This window comes from Cavia porcellus, unplaced genomic scaffold, assembly GCF_034190915.1.
Source record: "Cavia porcellus strain 051 isolate PalLab524CR breed Dunkin Hartley unplaced genomic scaffold, mCavPor4.1 scaffold_20, whole genome shotgun sequence".
Classification (NCBI taxonomy): domain Eukaryota; kingdom Metazoa; phylum Chordata; class Mammalia; order Rodentia; family Caviidae; genus Cavia; species Cavia porcellus.
Window position 1 is genome coordinate 39,282,139 of NW_026947503.1, and position 25,481 is coordinate 39,307,619.

The 25,481-nt window shown below is 32.6% G+C and overlaps 1 pseudogene; it reads left to right on the forward strand.

The window, feature by feature from the left end:
• Positions 1–4,692: 4,692 nt before the first annotated feature.
• LOC134471848 (inhibitor of growth protein 2-like) overlaps positions 4,693–25,481 on the forward strand; it is a 33,060-nt pseudogene continuing 12,271 nt past the window's right edge.

Sequence of the window (25,481 nt, forward strand, 5' to 3'; positions counted from 1 at the left end):
GCTGCTGAGCGAAATCCCCAGCCCTGATATTATTCATTTAAAAAAATGTTTTATTTTTAAACAAAATAAAACTGGATAAAGTCAATCAGAACAAAACAGTGAAAGTGATACAGGACTTCAAAACAAGATGATAGGAAATGAACCATGGCTACCATAATATATCTTGTTATGTTTGAAATAGCTTCTCATGCTATAAGATATACCAAAATCAGACCAAAAAAAAAAAAAAAACATAAAACCAAGCAAAACATACAGTGAAAATAGGCTTTTGTAGGTAAATGGATGCAACTTGTGATCATGCAATTGGGTGAAATTGTTTGGTCTCACGTATTTTAACATCATGTTGCTTCCCTAGTATAAAAAAAAAAAAAAACTGAAGGAGTTAGTGTGATCCAAAATCCACAATAGATATTGTGAAAGTAGGAGGAAACATCTGAAAATGGAAGGTGGTAGTCATTGTTAATTTCCTATTATTTTGTTTTAAAGTCCAATATTCATTTTTAATTCATTGTAATTTGTTCATAATAGTATCTAAAGTTTTATTTAGCAGTTTTTAGTAACTGAGCCTAAGAATATTTTCCAGTGCTTATTTCTATGTGCATATTGATTTTGGTAAAGTTTGTATCAACTATTTTGTCTATCTTTAAAAAAATATATTTTCTTAATCACTGAATTTTGAAAATTAAAAAAAAACTAAATATATACTATCTGCAGACATTTCTTAAATATTTAAAAATACTTTTCATAATTGTCAGTATACCTGCATATTTTATGCTTATTTCATTTGATTCCTAAGTTTTTAATTTTTCTAAAGGCATTTTAAATGTTACTTTTAATTTAATCTCTAGTAATTCATTGCTAGCCAACAGAATTATGGTTGGTTTTTGCTTTTTGATCTTGGTTTCTAAAAACTCTCAAAACAATTTATTCTAGAAGATGTTGTTTTTCTTTAATGCATTATTTTGTATGTTATATGTAAGAAAATCATATAATCTACAAATAGGGAAAGTTTCATTTTTTCCAATATATATGACTTTTGTTTACTTTTCTTGACTTAATGCACTTGTTGTCTGTTCCAGTACAATGTAGATGTGAGTAGAGATGTCTGTGATAAACAATTCATTATTTTATCGTAGGTGTCATGAATGTCCTGGAATCTGTACTGCTATCCCTCTCTCATGCCTGGTAATGATGATAAAATTTTTTTCTTTTTTAATTTCTCTATTTTTTATTTAATTTCAATGTGTGAACCATGATGTCTTAGGTACTTTTTACTTATTGCTGAGACAAAATACCTGATGACCAATGTTGGGAAAGAAAGGTTTATTTCTTACATTGTTTGGAGGTTTCAGTCCATCCTCAGTTGGATCCAAGGCAGGGTAGCCTGGCAGGGCCACAGTTCATGGAGGCTGCAAACAGCAAGGCAGAAACCGGCAAGAGAGCAAGACACACTTCCTTCCTGCCATTACATTACACCCTGGCTCAACCCTTATGTGGGCACAGCACTGACACCATCAACCCAAGTGCTATACAATGAACCAATCACAAATGCATAATGCAAACACATGAGGCCAGGGGGCCAGCGACATAAACCATGACACATGAGAATGTAAAAGTTTAATGTTGGAGAAAAATAGATGAGGCTTATAAGGGAAATCTTTAAACTATCTGTTTAACTTTGTTGTAAATCCAAACTTTTTTTCAAAATAAAACCATTTATGTCGAAAGCTCAGTAATTATTAGCCTATAAGACTTCAACATTATAAATTTGTGCCTGTATTTACACAAGGGCAATTATCATTGTCAATAAAATTATAAAAATTAAGAGATATAATAATTTTTCTGACAGTATCAGAAATATTACAGATGCTCAGAAAACATAATAGGTATTAAGTTTCTTTCCTGATTGCTCTAACAACTACTTACTTTTGCATAGACGCTAATGGTTTATTTTGTTTTTCTTTAATTTCTTTTTTGTCTATAAACTTAAAATTTATCAATGTTTTATCTGAATTCTGTAAATTATGAAGAAAGAAAATAAATTTAGTATGTACATCAGAAAAGTATACATTCCATAATTAATGACTGAAATCTCTCAATACTCTGAGACAGTGAAGACTTGGTCAAGGGTACTGTCATTATGAAAGATGTGACTAGAAACGGGTTGATATTACCTCTCTAAACAATTCTCAAAATCTTATTTTTTATATTCATCTGCATTAAATGGAAAACCCATGGGAATATTGAAAATTATAAATAAATTAAAAGTAAATTTTTCTTGTTAATATTTTTCTAATACACAATTTAAACAAGCTCCAAATTATTTAGTAAAAATGAATTAAAAATTAGAATCACATTCGATTTCCTATAATAGTCTCAATATGTTTTGTATGATAAACTGAAATATTCAGCTATATGAATATATTTTCCTCTTTCAAAAATAAAGAAATTGGGAGTAGGGATTTAGTTTAGGGGTGCAAGTGCCTGCCTGGCAAGTGTGAGATTGTGAATTCTATACCCAGTACCAAAAAAATGAAAAAATAAATGAAAATAATAATTCAAATTGCTTCTTTTATAATAAAATTATTTATACTTTCTACTTTGTCTTGGGGAGTTTATAGTAAATTGCATTTTTGTAGAGTTTAATTTTTTGTTTTAAAATATGCAAAATAATACAATTCTTTCTGTTTAATCTCTTATATATCTATAATAATATTCCACTTTTTAGTCTAATCACTTCCTCTTTTTTCTTTGATCTGCCTCACTTGAGCTTTATTAACCTGCTTTAAAACTATTTTCCAAAATCATTTTTGAATTTAGTGAATCTCTTGATTCTACCATTTATTAAGATTTTCTGTTTTTCATTTATTCTATTTAATCCTACTAATTTGTTTAAATTTTAACATAATAGATTTTCTCTTTGTATTGCACTTGCTGCATTTCCAATTTAATATTTATTCTTAGTATACAGTTCTAAATGCTTAAAAATTTACATTATATTTTAAGCTATATGTTTTCAAATATATTACCAGTTAACTGACATACATACATGACATAAGAAAATAAAAAAACCCTAATTATATGCAGTTTTTAATGTTATGACAAACTATATATATATTTTTTATCCTCCCGGTCACTTTTCTAAACAATTCAGAACCCTCTTAAAAACTGTCCTTCTACATTTACTTTTATAATGATCTTATTGCAGAACTTTAAATAACAAAAAAGATTGAGATGCTGATCATTGCTCCTTCCAGGCTGCTAACACAGTATAATTCCCAGATGCTAATCTTAATTAGCTATTATCACTTATCTTTCTCTATCAAAAGAATCAGCTGGCTTTCTTGTTCTCTATTTCCTGTCTTAGATATATTTGAGTCAAGGTTACTGGCTAAGACAAGGACACAAGGTCAGGCTAGTGTACAAATTTTTAAAGTTCTTTTTTACTATCATAATCTATAGAAATATCACTAGTATTACATACAATAACTTCTCATATTTGATCTTACAAAAACCAAATGATATAAAATAGTTAATATAAATTTCCTTCACATGTTTCTTTATCTGAACATTTGAAGGTGATCATTCTGCTTTAGTGAACTCTAAGTTCAATTAAATTTTAATTAATTTTGTAACTCAGTTAAATAGTGTATAACTAGAAACTGAGTTTCAAACTATACTAGGTGTCATGAGGTATTCCAGAAAAATAAAAGATAACTTTTACAAGCAGATAAAATATACATGAACAGTAATAAATAAAAATAGGATACAATATTAAATGCTTTATGTATCTTGCGAGAAGAAACATCCTAAAATATCAGATATACAGTTAATATTTGCATTGTATTAAAAAATCACTTGATACCAAAATACCTAAATTTTGTTATGTATAAAAGAGGGGTTAGAAATATCAATAAGAAGGAATTTCTTTACAAACAGTTCAAATTAAAATGAACAATGAAATAGTAATTAATCTGTGATGGAGTAATTGGTACATGACACAGAAAAAGATTGCTTGAGGTTAGATTTGAGGGGAATTAAGAAATTAACTGTATTTAGAAATAAATAGCTATCAAGTTTTATTACCGTGATCATACTCTTTTTTTAAAAAAAATTATTTTGTCTTTCCTATAGATAATGTACTACATAGAAGCAAGACTAGAGACTTCTTGTACACCCTACTGCACTAGTCTAAGAAAGTAAGTTAGGGTATCAACTAATGTATACTTAACTTTAATATAGCGAAATTATGATACAAAAATTATTGAGAAAGTAAACTCAAAGACCTGATGACTTGCTTTTGAAGCAAGAGTTGAAATGAATTGTGACTTTATGTTTCACTACTTCTGCCATTTTGAATGACGTTATCAGCAACAAAGTTAGAGTGTTAGAAAAAATTTGAGTTAATCAGATGGTGAGTTTTAGGCATATGTGTATAAGAGACTTTGAAATTTACAAGCGCATAAACATTAGTGTACAGTATGTGTGATGGTTAATGTGTAGAGGAAAGACTTTGGATGAGATGAAAATTTGGGGACATATTATTGTGTTAGATTCATACAAAACAGTAAATTTTAATGTCACTCAAGATTATAAATTTAAAATAAGCATGGTTTATTTTGGATCACAGGTTTGGAGGTTTCAGTCCATTGTAAAATGGCCCATTGACTTTGGGTTTGGGAAGCAGAAAACATGGTGGTGATACTGTGGATAGAGGAAGGTGCTTACCTTCTAGCAAACAGGAAGCAAAAACTAAAGCGAGAAGAGGAGAAACAGAACTTGTGTATTAGTAAACTTTCCTGTTACTGGGAAACAATCGTGGATACCCACAATGTAAAGGTAAGGAGTTTTAATTTGGTACACAGTTCAGAGGATTCAGTCCATGGCCAGTCAGCTCCAAAACAGTAATATAGCAAAAGCACATGGCAGAGCAAAGCTGCTCGATTCATGGTGAGTGAGAAGTGGAGCAGAGGAACATGGCCAAGGAGGAGTGGCGGGGGACCAATGCAGTACCTAATATTACACATTCATGACCATCTCCAACACGCTCAGATGTTTTACTAATACATGAGGTATTTCTTGGCCCACTGAAGTCGACAAAAAAGGATTAACAGTCATCACCTAGTCCTTGTCAAATTCATATCCATACACATATTCTTAAAACTTACTTTTGAAATAACAAAAAATAATGACTTCATAATTCGGTCCAATATAATACAATTAGTCAATATAAAGCCAAAAGTGTAATAATCCCTTCCTTGAATTACAAGAGTTATAGCATTTCCAAATGTCCAAATTCAAGTCTTTTATGATACTCAAGGCAAACTCTCAGTTGTGAACCTCTGTTAAAAAAAAAAAAAAAAAAAAGTTGGAATCCTATGGTACAATTTCATAATATAAATATTTCCATTCCAAAAAAGAAGAACAGGGGAGAGTAATGAATCAGAGCAAAACAATACTGAATCATAGCAGGGAAAACATTAATGTTACAGGCAATTGAATTAAATAGAAATATTATAGGCAGTCAGACAGAGCTTAGCCCTGGAAAGAACCAGTACACAAGATCAGATACCTTGAAACTGTGGGGGAGGCAGACATGTCTGCTGTAAGGCAGACCACCAGGCAAATATAAAACAAATACACCTACACATTTCCTAAAGATAGGCATCAGGAATTGATATTCTAATTAAGTCTCTATCAGTCTGAGGAAGCCAGGAGTCACTAACCTAAACCCCTAGTGAAGAGTCACAGCTCTGTATGCATGCCTGCTTGCTATGTGATTTACTTCCCTATTTGTCCCAGATTTAATCAATTTTACCTGAGCAATTAATTTTACTGGTTGCCCATAATTCTGTTACACCTCATGCCCACTTGCAAGTACCCATGCTTTCCCCACCTTATACCTGCCTCCCTTTGTGGTTTTGATCTATAAAAATCCCTAGAAAAGACAGAGTTTTGGTGACCTTCTTGGGACCCCTTCTGTCTGTCTGTCTGTCTGTCTGTCTCTGTCAGACCGAAGCTTTCTTTCAATAGATAGACTCAGCTTTTAACTTCCATTGTTCCTGAAATTCATTCTTCCCATTTTAGAGAACATAAACTAGTACTAGGCATCTGGTAGGTTGAGAGCTTTATGTCTCCTGTCATTAATGCCTATAAATCCATAAATGGCTTCCATAGCACAGGGTGGTAAAATGTACATGCAAAGGGTTTGGGTGGCCCCACATCTATAGTCTTTTTTTTTTTTTTTTGGTCTTTTTTCATTTTTCGGTACCGGGAATCGAACTCATGACTGCCTGCTTGCAAGGCAGGTGCTTATGCCGCTGAGCTAAATCCCCAGCCCCAATCTATGGTTGCAGCCCCTGGGGCATCCCTCCTAGTGCTATCCCCTCACACACTACAACCTCCCTATGCAGATGGATGCCACATTCTTGTCATTTCCAAATCCTGTGGATCTTTACCATGCCATTGGATTCATACCCAGAGTCACACAGTGCCCTTTATGTAGCTCTTCAACCAGGACCCCCTGTGCATTATTTGAAACATGGACTGAATCCTCCCTGAGCTAACAACACTCCCACATACCAGAAAACTAATATTTAGTGAAACGTGCTAATACATACTCTGAACAGAAGCAGTAATCAGGCTTGATTGGACCATTGCTTTAGTGGCCTCCTAGTGTGTGGTTGGCAGTGAATAATTAATGGACCAGGGGGAACCAATTCCCTAGCAGGCCTTTATGAAGCAGGAGCTCCAGGTCCTGTCTTCCCAAATAAAATGTTATGCTTTTGCAACCTTGAGGCTTCAAGATGTCAGATCTTGCTAACACCTGAGATGGCTGAAAGGCATCTTTCATCTTTTTATTTTATTTAATTTATTGGTGTATTTCAGATATATATAATGGTGTCATTCATGATGGGGCAATTGTCTCTGTACATGATGTATCATAATTCTTTTATTTCCATTCCTCTCCCCTCCCTTCAACTCCTCTTTCCTCCTTATTTGCAAAAGGTTTGTTTCCATTTTTTTTCTCCTTTTTTCCCTTCCCCCTCCTCATCCCCCTTCCCATTTGATCTTAACTTCCTATTGCACATCTATTATACATTTTGATCCTTATTTACACTTTCAGTTTTACACAAGCAGAGAAGCAATGTGATGTTTAAATATGTTTGTCTGATAAATTTCAATAAAAAGAATGATCTCAAGGTGCATATATTTAACTAGAATTGTCTCATTTGTACTCTTTTTTAAGTACTTAAAATTTTAACTTAATTGTGCTTATTGGTGTATTTATATATATATATATATATATATATATATATATATATATATAATATCATAGGAATTTTGTACCTGTACATTGTATATTTTAATTTCTTTTTCCTAATCTCTCAGACCTTCAATTCCTCTTCTCCTAATCTACAAGGCTTTGTTTGTGTTTTATTCTTTTTAAATCATTTTTATCCTTTCTTCCTCCTTCCTTTCCCCCTCTCCCTCCCCTAGTTCCACTTTCCTTTTGAACAATTTCTTCCTATTTCATAATATCTACTGTACAATTTAGTCCTTATTTACTCTTTCAGTTTTCACACCAGGAATAAAATGATATGTTTACACATGTGAGTCTGATTTATTTCACTTAAAATTCTGGTCTCAAGTACCATCCATTTACCTATAAATATCTCAAGTTTATCATTCTTTGGAGCAGGGTATACGCCATTGTATACATAAAAAAAATGTCTTTTGACATGTTTGAGCTGTTTTCAAGATTTAGCATTTCTAAACTGTGCTGCTATAAATACGTGCATAATCATTGCTGTGGTATGGTGTCTTTAATTCTTTTATAATTCTTTGATAACAAGAAAAAAATGGATTCCCAAGAAACCCAAGAAATACATTGAATAGAACCTCATTTTAGTTTTTTGAGGACTCTTCACACTAATTTCCAAGGCAGTTGCAACAGTCTACATTCACATCAGTAGTGAGGAGGAATTTTTCCTCACACCAGCATTTGTTATTGGTTAATTTCCTGGCAATAGGTGACTATTCCAGAGTGAGATGGAATCTCTGTGTCATTTTAGTTTGCATCTCTTGAAATGACCAGGGCTATTGAACATTTTTTTCATATGTTTCTTTGTCTTTTCTACTGCTTCAGTTGAAAAGTATCTATTCATTTCAGGCATCTTTCTTCTTGTAGCTGTACAAAAAACTTTGTTTATAATGGCACTAATATCTTTAGGATCTGTATGTATTTTGGCTTTATCTTTCCCTTGAATTCTTCTGGACTGATATTTTTTTTGTACCAGGCATCAAACATAACCTTGCACTTGCCAGGCAGGTGCTTACACCATTGAGTTAAATCCATGGCCTGACATGCAGAAACTTTTTAATAAGACCTGATCCCAGTTATTGATTTTGGGAAGTATTTCCCATGCAGTTTGATTCCTGTTCATTAATTCTCTACCTACCCCTATGTCTTCAAGATTTTTACCCAATTTGTCTTCCAACAGATTTAGTGTTTCTGTTTTAATATTGAGACCTTTGATCCATTTAGATTTTAATTTAGTACATGGTGATAGGCATGGGTCTAGTTTTAGTTTTTGGCATATGGAGAGCCAGTTTTTCCAGGACCATTTATTAAAGAGACTGTCATTCTTTCAGTAAACATGTTTGATTACTTTATCAAAGATTAAGGCGGTTGAGTGTGTTTGTAGTTGTGGTTGTATCTTCTAATCTATTCCATTGATCTTCGGCTCTGTTTTGATTCCTCTACCATGTTGATTTTACTATGGTTGCTTGGTAATATTACTTCAAGTCAGGTATTGTGATACCTCCTGCCTTGCCTTTGCTGCTGAGAATTGTATTTGGTATTCTAGGTTTTCTCCTGAATTTTAAGAGTGATTTCAATATAATCAAGGCCAATTATGACAAACCAACAGCCAGCATTATATTAAATGGCCAAAAATTGAAGGCATTTACCTTAAAATCAGGCACAAAACAAGGATTTCTATTATCACCACTGCCATTCAACATAGTACTGGAAATACTAGCTAGAGCAATTAGACAAGAGAGAGAAATAAAAGTGGTAAAGATAGGAAAAGAGGAAGTAGTTATCATTTGCAGATGACATGATACTCCACATAGAAGACCCCTAAAACTCTATTGAAATTCTCCTAGGTATAAAAAATAAATTTAGCAATGTAGCTGGATACAAAATCAATACTCAAAAATCAATAGCAATCCTATATAATAACAACAAAATCACTGAGAGAGAAATGAGAAGCCACACCTTTCACATTAGCATCAAAACAATGAAATACTTAGGAATTAAAACTAAAAGAAATGAAAGATCTACACAGGGAAAATTTCTCGGTTCCAGGGATCGAACTCACCACTGCCTGCTTGCAAGGCAGGTGCTTATGCCGCTGAACTAAATCCCCAGCCCCCAGTTAGACTACTTGTCTTATTCTCAGACTGCTGTGAAATCTTAAAACATCAGCAAAATATAGGCATTCTTTCTGCCAGGTGGATAGCACTGTTGACCTCTAGCCCAATTGTCAGTAAGGTCCTTTTTCCCAGTGAAACCTCTAAAGATTAGATTTTACTATATGTGTTTACATCTGCGTTCTGGTCTTTGAGCTGTAACCAGAATCACCCATCTGACTCTTCTCTCAGCACTGGATGACTTTTGCGTTTAGTTCTGTAAACTTTTCCAAGCATTTGCCTCAAGCCAATACCAAAGTTTTCAAATACACATGGGTAGATGCAGTCAAAGCAATGGAACCATATTTCCACTGCCAGTTTTTCTGTATTACTCAGCTTCATATTGCTGGACAAATTACTGTACACTTGCCCCTTAAAGATGGAGAGTTTCCAATTGTCTTATATTCTAGGAGTTCAATCTGTAGCCAGCTTTCTCCAAAGCAAAAATACTATTGCAGAAGCACATAGAATAACAAAATGGCTCTGTGCATGGAGGGTGGAGAACAGTGCTGGAGAGGAATAGTTTAGTGATTATATAGAGTATCCGAAATCATATCTCTTTGACTCATGTATACATACTGAGGAGTAAACTTTATTAATACATTAGGCATTTTTTAATCCAATTAAGTTGTTAAATATGACTAACAATCATGATTTGAGTAACAGTTTCTTAAGTGCATAGTTCCAGTTTCTAAATACCTCAGAATAGGTTCCATCTTTTAAATTTTTCATGAAGTTCCAATAGTGCTAAAGAACAAACATTTAACCAAAGATATTCAAAGGGCACATATCTAAGCCACAGAAATTATGTAGGTGATTCTATAAACACCACAACTTTCTAGTGAGGCAAACATTAGCACTAATTGTAGACATGAAATTTATAAGTTGTGATCTTTAGTACTTAAAAAAATGTATATTTATCTTAGTTAAAACTCAGTATTTCCAAAATTAATTTGATTATTAAGCTCTTTTAAAGGAAAATTACTTCTCAGAAATCTATAATTTACTTAAATATTCTTCTATTCTAAACATAATTGTATAGAAAAGTGTGTTATATTATTTTACCTACACTTCTTAGAACAGCCAAAACAAAATTTATAAATCAAATTTATGTGCACTAAAATGTCACAAAATCAATGAAAGATATTGGTAAGGAGATTGACTTACTATAATTCGTGGTTTTAGTCATCATTAATGTCTGCCTACCGTTTCATATGGAGTGACTATATCATATAGTGCTATTTTCAGCTTGACTGCCTTGACTATTTGTACTGTGCAATAACCTCATTTTCATATTGGTCCTCCACTGGCTCTGTTCTAATTGTTAATGTTTTTTGTAAGATTGCTTGTAGAGAAAGTCCACCAAATATATATTTTCTGTTTTCTAGAGATAAAAAAGTAGCATATTTGGCTGATGTGCTAATGAAAATGCAAATTGAAAGAAGACAGAAATCCCAGTTATAAACTATTAGCCCAAATGATGCAGAATATATGTTTTGTGAGCACATAGCATTGCCAGAATAGACAAAGTCTTAAAATAGTTATTAAATAATGAACCATTAATAATATATGATCAGCTGCCAGGGGGAAAATCATTGCCCTAGGATGCTAATGAATTTCTCCATATCAGTTTTGTAGGAACCTTATATTCTTATAAATGAATAGCATTTTGGTTTTATTTTTGTATTTGTAGTCTACAAGAGAAGTAAAAATCTTTAGAAATCAGTTTGGGATATTCACCACATTTTTAAATATCTGTCAGTTTCTGTCTTAACTGGAGTTAGCTTTTAATACATAATGCAATTTAAATTAAAGAAGAAACTATGGAGAAAAATGCACAATTAAGTTTTGAATTTAAGAGGGAAGATTCTTAGAAAGGAGGTTTTAAAATGGAGGACATCATGCTGAAGCTCCAAAAAGAAAGTCTTAGGCTAATTTTCCATTGACACCTCAATGTGAACCTGTGTAGATCAGTTCTGTGACCACATTAACACATTTTGCTATATATATGAAATATGCAGTTTGGTAAATAGGGTTTCCAGGTGTTCTGAATAGACAAACTCAATAAGAAGCCATCGAACATAATTGGTAATGACTGTAAACTCTGACCCAGTACCTCAATGAAGCAATGCTTCTCAACTAGTGAAATCGCCTGAAAAAATTTAAAAATCGCACAGTTTCAACATCCAGTCTCCACATGAGATAATCTAGAATCTTCAGAGGAGATATTCAGTGCATCAGCATGTTTTCCTCTCTTTAGATCACTCCAATCTGTTACGGAAGTGGAGAATCAATTCTTCAAAGAGAATGGCATAAACCACTTATTCAAGTTTTTCTATTTCTTTTCTCTGATTAGTGTGGTGTATGACTACATCGAGGTATAATTTATACATATTTTATTTAATAGTATAGACACAAAGTGGTCATTTGTATAGACACAAGTTAAGATTAAACAAACTTCAATTTAACCAGTTAAATAACATATAAAACATTAGGAACTTTGGAAATAATTATTCATTCAATTTCTTTAGGATGAGCAAACATTCAAGTAACTTGGGGAGAAACAAAGAAAATGATAACCTTTAGAATGTTATATATTTATTCCTTAGACCAATTAGAGAAAGCTGCATCATTTGGTTACTGATGAGACAATTTAGTCTTACATAGATGTCTTTCCACAAGTATGTGATATTAAATTAGCATTGCAGTTCTAAATCATACCTTCTACGTTCAAAAGTATCCACCTGGGCTAGGACATGCTCTTGAAATTCTTCACTTCCTCAAACAAAATCCATACAGTAGTAATTTATACCTTTACACTTTGCCTCTCTTTTTCCCTAGAAATCCAGTGCACAGTTCAACGATCATGAGACTTAATTAATATATATTTATCCAGAGCACATAAAAAGATAAATGATTCCTAAAATTTAAAGTGTAAAACTCAATAAAAAATGGGCCATTCTGCAAAATTGTGTTGAGAGGAATTTTGCAAATTACTAAAATGAGTTAAAAATTTCCTTGTTCTTTATTTCTTTAGTTATGAAGAAATTTTCTGTCTTTTTAGAAAAATGAGAACGATATCAAAATCTGAGGAAACCAAATAAACGCTCAAAAAAGGAAAATATTTGTAGGCTAAAGAACTGATAAATAAAATCTGTTTGAAGAATTAAGAGATCACAGTTCTTGGCCCAGGTCTCCCTTTTAACGTTAGACATCTGCAAAGATTTCCACATAGATAAGCAGTAGCTATTTATAGATCAATCTTAATAAATTCCAAAAAGAATTCTTTATTTTTCTACCAAACATGACTCATTCCTTTTTCTAATAAATAGCATCACCATCCAGATGATTAGAAAAAGTCACTGATTTTCTCTTTTACCTCACACTCCACTTCCAATCCATGAGCAAGTCCTTACTTCTTTAAATTTAAAATATTCAGTAAATTTCACTACTTCTCCAACTTTCCATTAGTCATTCATATCATCACATTCTTACATCTCCTTTTCGTTATATAGCAACAGCCAAGTCTTTGGTTTCCTTCTTACTTTTTTCCATATTATTTCAAAGCTCATTTTTCAAATAGTGTACTGAGCAAGCCTTTGAAAATGCCAGCTTAGACCACATATTAAGAAACTGTCTCAAATACCAAAACCAAACCAATCAAACCAAACAAGAAAAGCTGCTAAGCCAAGCCTCCTTCTTGTTTAAATTTTCCCAGCGGTTTCTACTTGTGCAAAAAATCAAATCCTTTCTTATATTTTTTTCTGCTACATTGATTTTCCTATTTACCGAGAACACCACAATGCTATTTCTGTCTTGTATTTACTGTGAATCCTTTTCACTCGTGTGACTCTTTGCTTTTCATCATTCTAGCCTCAGCTCAAAAGAATCCAAATCTGCTCAATATGCCTACCTCAGCTTTGCCTTTGATCCGTGATTCAGTGTCTATGCCACCTGTGTTCATCTCTGAGTTTTATTTACTCCCCAAGACAGCAATATCTGAATTAGATATTGTATTCATTGAAAGTTTATTTTGTGAAGGCAGACATTTTATTTGTAATGTTCCCAGTCTCCAGAGCAATGTCTGGTATTTAAATGGCATGTGGAAAAATTGCTTACCTGTTATGAATTTTTAATAGAAATAAATACAAGTTCACTGATATTATTATAGTTATATAATGATACAATATTATGGTCTAGAACAAGCAAGCTCTGAGCTGTTAGGATAAAATATATTTGTAGCTGAGTAAGTTGATGTGTTGAGAGATAAAAGAGTAAGAAACCTTAGCCTAGAATTCAGGATAATTGGCTATAATTCTAGTATTATATGTCTTTTGTTGGGGATGTTTTATTTTTATTACTGGATAATAAGAGTATAGCTAAATGAAGCAGTTTTTATTGACCCAAGATCACATAAATAACTGTGTTTTGTTTGGGTTCAGTTTATATGTGGAAATACAAGAACTTTAACCACTCTTAAGAAAGCTAGTCACTAAATGAAATGGTGCAATTTTTATACTCCTTTGTGATTTTTTTTTAAAAGCAAAGTGAAATGTATAAGCAGGACCAAAAGGAAAGATATGCCTTCTGTAACTTGAAAGAACAAAAATTAGTAGATATGTAACTTTAATCAGGAAGTAATGAGATTGACGTAGGGATCTGCACTTGCAAAACAAGGATTTCTATCCAGAGGAAAAAAGTCATAAAAGGCAAAACACTGAGGGGCAGAAGACAACAAAGGTTTTCTATTGCATTAGAACAATTACTTCCATTTGTTTTCACTTGGAATTGAGAAACAAAATGAAAAAATAAACCTGACCTATCTGTTTGTACTGGAACACTCCACAGTGAAATGCAGATGTCTGTGAGAAGTTGCATGGGTGGGAAGCAAGGTTAAGCAGAAGCTCCTGTAGTATCTCAGTTCAGGAGTTTGTAGGGAATGAACCAAATGAATTGTACTTCAGAAAGGGTGATCACTACGGGGGAATAGATTAAAAGAAAGAAAAAGAGCATAATTAGTAAGAAGCAAATGAGTAAGGTAATTTGTGCTTAAGATTTTATTAGATGCAAGAATAAGGAAACATAAAAAAGAGTCTTGTACTGGAAGGAAAGCCACTTCTATTTACTGAAACATATAGAAGCAGCTAGTGGTATTAAATACTCTAAAGGCAGCACCCCCCACATTTGTGACTAGGAGATGGGCGGTGAACCCGTAACTTCAGAAAACAGAGAGACAAACATCATCACAGGATTAATTATTAAAAATAGGAAAATATAAAAAATAAGAAGGAGAAGAGAAAATAATAAAAATAAGAAAATCAAGACTGGGGAAGTTTCCATTATAAAACTGATACGGAATATGATACAGGAGATGAAATGTGAAAATATTTTAATTCTCAACCATTAGATGCCTGGTACTCCAAATTTGTGTTTTCTAAAATCAAAGGATGAATTCTAGGAACAACAGAGGTTAAGGGTAGGATGATATTCAAAGAGAGAGAGAGAGAGAGAGAGAGAGAGAGAGAGAGACAGAGACAGAGACAGAGACAGAGACAGAGAAGATAACTCCTGAGAGGCAGGAGTGGATCCTAATGAGTTCCCCACTTTGCAAAGAAATTTTATAGACCCATGCCACTCCCATGTGAACCAATAAGGGTACAACTATTATCATGTAGGTAATAGTGATCCAATTGGGAAACAGGTCACATAACCAGTACACATGGAAAGAACAGACTCAAGAAATGATGGGTTGGGAAGTCTTGGTCCCCCACCAGAGTGACTGATGTCTATCTAGGCTTCATTAGGCTAGTGTTTGTCTTTGGAGGACATATACAGGCCTGGTGATTTCATCTTTATCTTGAGGCCTGGTCTCCAGTAGACATGTCTCTGGCTACAGTTGAGATATGTTTCACGTTTTTTCCAGTTCCTTGAGGATGTATCCCTCTTAGTCTGCCTATAATATTTCTGACTTTCTCAGCTGTCTATAACAAAACAACAAAGGAACCATGAGTTTATTTTCCATTGTTTGGTATAAAAAGTTAGCCTTTGTGTGCTAAATCCTTAGAGGATCTTGCTATCATTGGCTACTGTTTAGACAATTCTAGAGACTGCTGTTTTAATTCTATATCCAGTAATGAAGAAAAAAATAATGTTCAACCTGGAAACAAATGTCCCTGAACTTCCTCAGGAATCACTTCAGTTGGCAAATAACTGTATTCGCATCATTACCACTTAATGTCTCGGGCAGTTTCAATGGTACCTGAAGATAATAAAAAGGTGTCAGTATTATTCATATCTTTTAATTGTACCTATTAGCATTTTTTTTGTTATCCTGTGGGCAAAATTGTAACACTTGGCTAGGCATACAGTGGATAAAGAGACATAACAATCCAGACTGAAATACTCTCTTAAGTACTCATTATACTGGATAGCGATGAGCAAGTTTATAACTTTGTAATAAAACCTATTTACTAGTAAAATCAAAATTACTTTTAACAGCTTTATAGCATGTAAACAATTAAAATAATTATATCAAGTGTAGCTGCTATTCTGGTAATTTTGGCTACAAAATGAAGTAAAAAAGAAAGCAAAACATAAAGATATTTAATTGCAAAAGTAAAGGCAACAGTGTCCTGAAAGGAGACAATCCAGACTCCCACTAATTTTTCCTTCTAAGGTCATTCACTATTCATATAGTTATAATACTTCCCTCATATACTTGCATGCATAATTATTTAAAAAGTACTGCATCATTTCATGCTATTTGAAAGGTTTCTTGGAACATTTTTGTGTGCTTTAAGAAAGGCCTATCTATAGAAACCCAGAAGAGTATCTTTAGCTTGACTTAGCACACTGTGTCAACAAGCAAGACATTTCTGTGACATGAAGAGTAAAATCATTTTCAAGGAGTGTGGAATATTAAATATCTCACCACAGTTTAATTTTATCAGATACTTTGTTGTTAGTGTCAGGAGAGCATTGTGTATTCTGAGCATTCATTAAGAAACTGCAAATGACTTTTGTGATTTCAAACTCATGCAACATGAGAAGACTATGTATGTATATATATATATATATATATATATATATTCCATTTTTTGTATGTTTTTATTAGTTGAAGTCTGAGATTCAACTCGGAGAAGACAATACTAACACAAAAATTCATTTGTGATTCCCAAACTAGCATTAGTTATCTTGAACTGAACCATCTGAGATCATTGATGTATGTGTCACACATATTTCAAATATTTGTTACTTGTGAACATTCTGTTACTCATATAAAATGAAAAGTGAATAAAGAACAGCACTTGGCCTTGAGGAACCCACCGTGTATAGCAGGAAAGCACAAAACATAGTTATTCTCTTTGCACTTTACTAAGCATCATCAGGGTTATTTCTGTGACTCCTTTTCAATGAGGATGTAGGGTTTCCAGCATTAACTATATATATGAAAGTCTTCTTTTTGCTTGTCTTTGTTGGACAGGCTACAATCGCTCTACTTTCCTATATATCCTAAGGTAAAGCAATGAAAAGCCAAAGTTCAGGTTCACCATATTTAACAAATATTCTCAAGGTAGAGGTGAGATTTACATTCTTCTTTTACTCTCTTTCCTCATCTATCTTAACTTCATGTGTAAAGTTTCCTTTTTATTTTTGTCTAGTACATTAAATATTTTAAATATGCTTTTAAATATTTTAATGTGTCTCTAACATTAAATTCAAGATATTAACCAGTAAACCAAATTTCCCGTTTAGTCTGAAATGGAAGCTCATGCACTTACATGTGCTTTATTGCTCATGTAAAGTGCATGTAATTACCACTTTGTGCCTTTTTGTAGTTCTGTGAGTTAGCATATGGACTTTATATGGCATTAAGTTTTTCACTATTATGAGATGATACATACAAAATATTTTGTACATAGGCATCAAGTAAATATGAAAAATTTATTAGAGTCATTAGAACAGTGAGAATGAAGTCACATTTATTTTTAAATATTTAGATCACTTTCAGAGAGGCAGTCTGAAGCATTAGTTTTTTTTTTTTTTTTTTTTTTTTTTTTAGTTTTAATCTCTACGAAGCTTCATATTTCAAACTTTAAATTTAAGAACAGGCCAGGGATTTAGCTCAGCGACATAAGCACTTGCTTGCCAAAGGGTAAGGTCATAAGTTTGATCCTTGATACAAAAAACAAAACAAACAAAAAGCCACATTAAATTTAAGACTAAAGATATCTGAGCATCCAGTATTGGCAAAAACAATAATTTATTGGTCCAGCATGACTTACTAGCTTCCTAAATGTCAAAACCCTGATTGCTTAGAGAGCAGCTTTTATGCAAATAGAGCCAGAAATATAGGAGTGTTCACTGTTCTCTGGCCAAAGCCAGCTTAATTGTGACTTAGATTCACATCATTCTTTCATGTTTCCATTTGGAATTTTATCATCTGTTCCTAAGAGTTAGCATCCTCAGCTTATTCTCTTAGCATAAAATATGATTATTTGTTGTTTGTTTTGTGGACATTTTCTAATTCCATTTTTCCAACTACTCTTATTATAAACTTATATTTAGATCTGAGGCAAACTAGATTTGTCTAACTTTATGAGAAAACAAAGTTCTATTATTAAACCAAGTAACTTAGCCTTTGAGAATGTTAATAATTCTCCTCAAGAGGAATGTGTGTTTGTGTGTGCATACTCATTCTGTAAAGGTCCTCACGCTTGCCAGGCAGGTGCTAAATTGCCAATCCTAGTGCTCAAGATTTTTAAAATAATAATGAGACACATAACTCCTTCTTAACTTAACCCTAACTATTTATTTATTACTTCATTCAATAAAATAATTGGTCTTTTATTTCTGGATGTAGCTAGATTCCATGTACACTTTATGATTTTTACACTTTTATGTAACTAGGTCTACTTGCTTTAGAGAAAGCTATTTACTTAAAGTTTTGACTTCAAAAAGACTATACTCTTATCTTTTTAAGATGTTCTTTGAAAAAAATTCAACTCCTAAATTAAAATTGTAATTTTCTATCTTTCCTTTATCACATGCAACCTTCTTTCTTGGTGGTGTTCATTGTCATTTGCAAAATACCTTTCTGCTGATTTTCATATTGAATTCTTTACACTCTACGAAATCTCCCTCCCATAAAAGATTGTTCTAAGATGAAGCTGAATCCAATGTTTTATAGATGAGTCTCAAGAGAAAGGCTTTTTCAAAATCCACCCAGACTGAAGAAAGCTATTGGCTCTGTACCAGTGGCATTATCTTAAAGAGCATCGCTAATCTTTTTTCAGGGCAAAAGAAGTCATTTTTATTGTTAAGCCATATGGTTGAGTTTCAGAACAATCAAACTCTAAAGGCAATGCCTCAGGCATTTACACTGTTGGTCATTAATATAAAAGTGAAGAGGGCATTACTAACTGTTATTATCATGCACTAAATTTATTTTTATTTCAGAAGCGGGGAGATAAAAAGAGCATATTAATGTTCTTGCTTCTTTAGCTTTTTTTCTCCTGCTGATAATTAGAGTGCTTAGAAAATAAAATAGTCATAGATTCTTATCAGATACATGGAAGGTATTAAAATGACTGCATGTATCTTCCACTTGCAAGAAGCAGGCAAGTTATTATTCAATTATTATGCTTTTATTTCAGGGAATCTCAAAAAGACTTTACCATCAAGTTTCTTGCCAGGCATTTTCAAGACTTCAATTTTCCAAGAGACTATTTATAGAATAATAAAACTTTTGCAATTACAAGAATGTTATTTCTTACAGGAAAACATTAATAAACTGAGGTTAAATACTACATAATTTATAAGGTAAAGAGATAGTAAAGAGAAACTATAGAAAATACTTGTGTACTTTTATTTGAGAAAAAATGACAGTAATTTTTTAAAAATTAGCTAAATTCTTAATTTGTGGGCATAAACACAATCTGAGATAATTTTTTTCTAATTACAAATAAAAACAGAATTGACATATGAACAGTAAAAATTTTTGTTACTTTGGAAAGAGGATAGTCTTGTTTAAACAATTATGTTTGCAATAATAACTGGCTTTATGTGCCAGTTTAAATCTATTGTTATACTTTTATTAATGTTGAGCACTCACCCATATCCAAGTGGAGACAGTGGATACTGCTGTGAAAGATTTTACATATTCAAAACTTCTGTTTGACTTCTCTGACTCCTAAATTTGTGCTGCAGGAACCAAATATCTTTTGCTGTGAAAGTATTTGAAAAGTTTACTTTTCATGTTCATTTTCCTTTGACAATGAGTGAGAAGTCATACAGTTCCAGATCTGGTTAATAAGGCAGAAGGAAGACACGGCGTACCTTCCCATAGGCCTACCTCCCCATAGGGTGGCACTTGGCAGCAGGACAGCAAGCTAGCACAACTAAAGACAAGCATGAAAGACAACTTCCAGACTGCTTTGGAAAATAGTTAAGAATGGTGACATGAATATATTCGGAGCTCAGTAGAGTATTTTAAGGAGGATTAATGAAAATGTATCTTTTACTATAATAAATTATTTTTATTAAGATGCACATCGTACTTTTTAATGAGCCCCATATGGTTCCTGCTCCTTTTTCTCTGACAGTTTCTCTGCTCTGCTTCCTAGTTACCACAGGTTCCTTGCTCAACCACATCCTCTCACCATGATGTGTCTCACTGGTGACCATGACTTCAATCCTCTGATACTGCGAGCCAAATTTAACCTTTCTTCTTTATAAATTGTGGATATTATATATTATGTCTCTTCACTGGGAAAGCTGACTAATACATACTCTATCCTCTTTATTTACCTAGCATGTACTAACACAGAAATTGAAATCATTTATATTTCTTTCCTTTAAGGCCCCTTCCTCAAACTTGGGTAAGAAGTACTAATTATACTCTATAATTTCATTCGTTTCAATTTATTTTTAAAAAGTTATTTCATGTTTGCATACATTTTGCTCATATCTCTAATAAAATCGTGAGCTTTTTGGTAAATAGATTTGAAATTTCATTTCCAGCACTTAGAGGTCAAAATTAAACATATCACCTTGTGTATTTTATTAGGTACACAATTTGCATTTGATTTTAAAATGTTTTATCTTTTTTATAGAATTTCCCTATTTTTCCAGAATATGGTGCTCATGACATCTTCAACACTGTATACTACATTTTTATTGAATAGTTCAAAATTAATCACTTTATAATTCAAATTTTGAAATATATTAAGAGCTGTTCCGCTCTGTATGATAGTATTAAGTATCAGAGTATAGGCAACTACTTTGAAGGCAATAAGATTCACTTGATGCCCATTCTGGTTTGACTATTGTCCTCTTTTGAAGTTCTGTAAGGTTTACAATGTTTATGTTTTATTGGACTTGTTCTCTACTGTTTTATTCAACTTTATAATACCTAATGAGATGGACAATTCTTCTTAAGGAAGCAAGAGGCATTATGGTAACCACTGTTGATAACCTTGTACTTTGTTTTTATATCATGTACTATGTCTATCCTTGGTTTTGACTGACAGCTTTGTTTTATCACGTTTGATTTTATTCTCTTACAAAAAAAGTAATAAGATCTAAGGGGGCAATAAAACCCAAAATGTGTAAATTTTGTTGTAATAAAGAGGGGAAAAAAGTGCCCAAAAGGATACAACAGCAAGTGTGTTTAGGTGTGTTAAATGGATGACCATATTAATATTTTTGATTGAATCATTGAACATAACTGTTTGCAGTCTCACTGTTTGAATGTTCACTTTGTTTGCTTTGATCCTGTGACCTGAATCACTGTTTCAATTAATCTATTAATTGGTGATATCTTACTGTTTTTTTTTCTTTTTGTAGTTCTGTATTACTTGCACCCTTACACCGTTTTGCTTTGTTATGTTTTTTACTCTTTTTCTTTTTAAATAAAAAAAGAGCTAAATAAATATCCTAACAGATGAGTACATAGATAGGATGGAATAGACAGAAGATAGGAGAATGAATGAGAAGAAAGGGACAGAGGGGAAATAAAGATGACAGTCTGAATGTGCAAAGGACAAATCTTAACCAATCCCTTAAGATGTTTAGAGATGAGTTAGTGAACCTGCAATTTCCCCATGCCAAAATCTCCATTCAAACACACCTTTGCTCTCCCTTTTTCTATTAAAAGCCTTCTACTCTTTTCCTGTACTGATCTCTGTTAAATGCAAATGACGATGATCACTGTCTTGCTATGGTGAATTCCAAATAAATGGCCTTTGTGCATTCTCGGTTGTGTTTTCTGCTTATTTCCATTAGTCTCTCTGCTGCCTTGGACCTGTCAATGACAATTTAAGGAAACATTAGTGTAACAGAGAAATAAAATGAAATTGATTTCATTTTTCTAAACAAGGACTGCAAAACAAATTGCAATGTATGAACATTTGGAATCTCTACTATTAATGACTTTATTCTCACTGTTCTTCACAAGAATGACACGAAATTCCCTGACTTGCAGACCCCAAGTGGCTATTTCAGCCTAAAAGTTATATCTTCCCAAACCAACTCATGAATATCTGCTTATCTGCCTCAGAAAAAGCCCTTACTGCAAAACTTGGCAAGTGCACTTAATATTGAAGTACATTGTTATAAGTGTTGAAGTTCTTGGTTTAATATTCCATTACTGTATTATTTATTAAAGTGTCACTGAAAGGGAACTGGGCAAATTGCATGATTTAGGTTTATAATTATCTCAATAAAATTTTAAATTAAAAGTAAGGTACCTGCAACTAAGTTGAGGAATAACATTCTTCTTCAAGGGTAAGGAAACTAAAGTAAAAATAAAATTTCATTTGTCACTCACGAAATAAGGGACTGTGAAAACCACATGGTATTTTTTCCATATGTATGTTAACTGCATTAGAATTTAACAATGATAGAATATAACTGGAGGGAAATTTGTTGGAGTGGAAGTAATTGGAAAGTATTAATCTTTAAAAGTCTACTGAAGATATGACCTCAGATTTACACTATTGATCTTGGACTAATTTAATCATTGTATCTTATTAAAATTATTTGTGTAATATTATTGCCATGTGTATAGCCTAATACTGAATACATATTGAGACAAAGAACGATCTTACACATACAGAAATAATCCATGTCTTTTAATAAGTCTTTCTTTAAATTGGACCTGCATATTTCCCTTGAGATTTCACCAACTGGTACAATTTTTACTCAAAGTCATAATAAATAAGTCAAATATTTCTTCTGTTTTATGCCTTTCACATATTAAACTATCATTTCCTCATTGAATTTTATCTCCTATAGGTCCAAAATCCCTTCATTTTTGTCAGACTATCTTCATCTCACAATTCTAGATTACTCTTTCTATATAACTCAAAAAAAATTGCAAAACTTCAAGATTCTTGTTCCGGCCTGTGGCTAAATCCGCGGAGAATTTAGAGAGGGAGTGGGGATGAAAAGGAAACAATAGATGCAAAGAACAGAGACAAGACAAAGTCCATCTGATCAAGTCTGGTTTACTCAAGGAAGGAGTATCAAATATATAGGGTATTGAGGAGGAGGGAGTTGGGTTCTGAGACGTCAGCAGGTAACTTAACAACAGTGGCAAGGCTGAAGGTCATAGTTTAATTCAAATTTCCAGAGGGGGCTCATAAGGCGGGCTGATTAGCATAATCCCTTAATGAGCCAAACAAGATAGGTAGGCAAGGTGCTGCTTAGCTACCAAACTTAACTCCTAGATGGAGTTAAGTTGGTGTGGCCTGCAGATATAAGGTGGCAGCCAATTACAGGGCTTCCAACAGGTTCTGTAAATATGTGTAATTCTTCAGCTATATTCTACCTGATACAAATTGTTCAAAGCAACATACAGATACCTTTAATGACTTTATTGGCCATATATATCATACCGTATATTTATATTAAGCTGTACTGTTCTTTAAGTCACATCCCTTCTTTTTTCTTATGTACATATGACTATGCTATTCAGTGTCTTATGTGATACAATGTTATGTTGCATTCAAGTATTTAAACCTTCATTTATATGACATCAAGAAATGTTATGTATATGTGTTTTGCAATTACTGAGGGTGGAATCCAGGGTCTTTTTACTGAGCTATACTCTCATTACTTCCTTTATTTATTATTTTGAGACAAAATTACGCTAAGTAGTTGCTCAAACTGAGCTCAAATTTGTAATTCTTCTGCTTCAGTCAACCAGAATGTTGGATTGTAGACAAATACACAGAAAATTTTAGTGCTCTCTAAGCCTTTGACTTACTACTCATGCCTTCAAATATATAGACAAAATGCTTTTAACTCTGTTACACTTTAATATAATATTCAAGTTCTTTAATGAGATTTCTAATATAATCAAGTTCAATTTCCCAATAAATCAGCTCAGTTTTTGGCTTACCTCATAATTCTTTATATGACTAATTTCCACTGCAAATTCAGTATTATTTCTAAATATTCTAATTTCTTGTCCATCATTTGTTAAAAATAACACATTTTCTAAGTAGCAGACTTTAGTATGTATTTGGATATAATGCTCAATACAAAAAAATAAGAGGAATTGTTATAGCATATTCTTAAAGACGTGATTCAACCATTTTCAATGAATTTTCCCAAATTCTGTTACCTCTCTGATTAGATTACTTCTGTCTGCAACATTTTATACCTGTTAACTTTAAACTATGTTTCGTTTTAAGATAGAAAAAGTTGGCTATTTTATTTTCTTATGTTCTTTGAGTCATATGCACTTGGTACACATTTATAAATGGAATCTTGAATAATTATGCTGTTCCCTAGTAAGAGATAAGTGTATTACATTACTTTCTGTATTTTAAGAATATTAATCAAGGGAAGTTAGATGACTAATTGTTTTTGTCAAGGACTGAGGAATCTTTATGTATGTTACTAAATATACAATGAGTCTGCATCAGTTAAATGTCTCTGTCAGAGAACAAAAATGGAATAAAAATGGATTTTTCTTAAAAATGTTCAGACTTGTATGGAAGTAGAGCAGTAAAACTGCAAAAAAAATCATCACTTCTATAAAAAATACATTTATTCACTATTATAAAAGGATAGATGTTGAAATAATTTATTAACACATCTCAGACTGACAACTGGAAAAAAGTTTAAGAAATTATAATAACTGTGCTACAGTCTTAGAACATAGCAATGTGGTTACTAGCTTTCTCGCAAGATGAAAATTGGGACAAATTTGTTTCAATAAAATTCTTCTTTAGTAAAAAAAATTTGAATGGAATAAACATAAAACACATCATTCATAGAAGAACATAAAATGACCACAAGATTAGATTGTGGAGTTTCTTGTGATACCCAGTGGGTCAAAATCTGCTCAGGTTAACATGGTGTGGGGGGGACTGCTGATCCTAAGGAACCAAAACATCTCAAAGACAGGATGTTTTTCACATTCAAGAGAAACATGACTTACATGGAAAACTAGGAAATGCCCTAGGGGATAATCAGATAAAACTTAGTAATTCAAATTGTCACCATGCTTTTGTAACCTGAAACAAACCTTGAACTCAGGACAAGCCTACACTTTTGGTGTTCCTCAACAAATCCTAGCGTTCAGTCAATTTAGGGCTTCATTTTGGTTAAGTCCTTATATCCTCCAAGAAAATAATCTCTGTTTTTTGAAATTTTCATTCATCTTTCTATCAGTGTTTTTGGACTGAATCTGGTATTAGATTATACAAACATCATGCACACAATTGTGTTGATTAGTAGATAGTCTTTACTGAAATCTTGTAAATGAATTGTTCAGTAGAAATCTCACAGTCTAAGACACAATAAGGGAAAAAATTGTTGTAGGAAATGGAAGATAGGATTAGAGAACCCTGGTGCACACAAAGAAATGTGTAAAATTAGTGATGTATTAGGAGATACCATTTGGTTAAAGCTATTCATCAAGTTACTAATATCTGATTAGCAACCCTATTTTTGTAGAGAGATTGGCATTTATCTTTACTCAATACATTTTT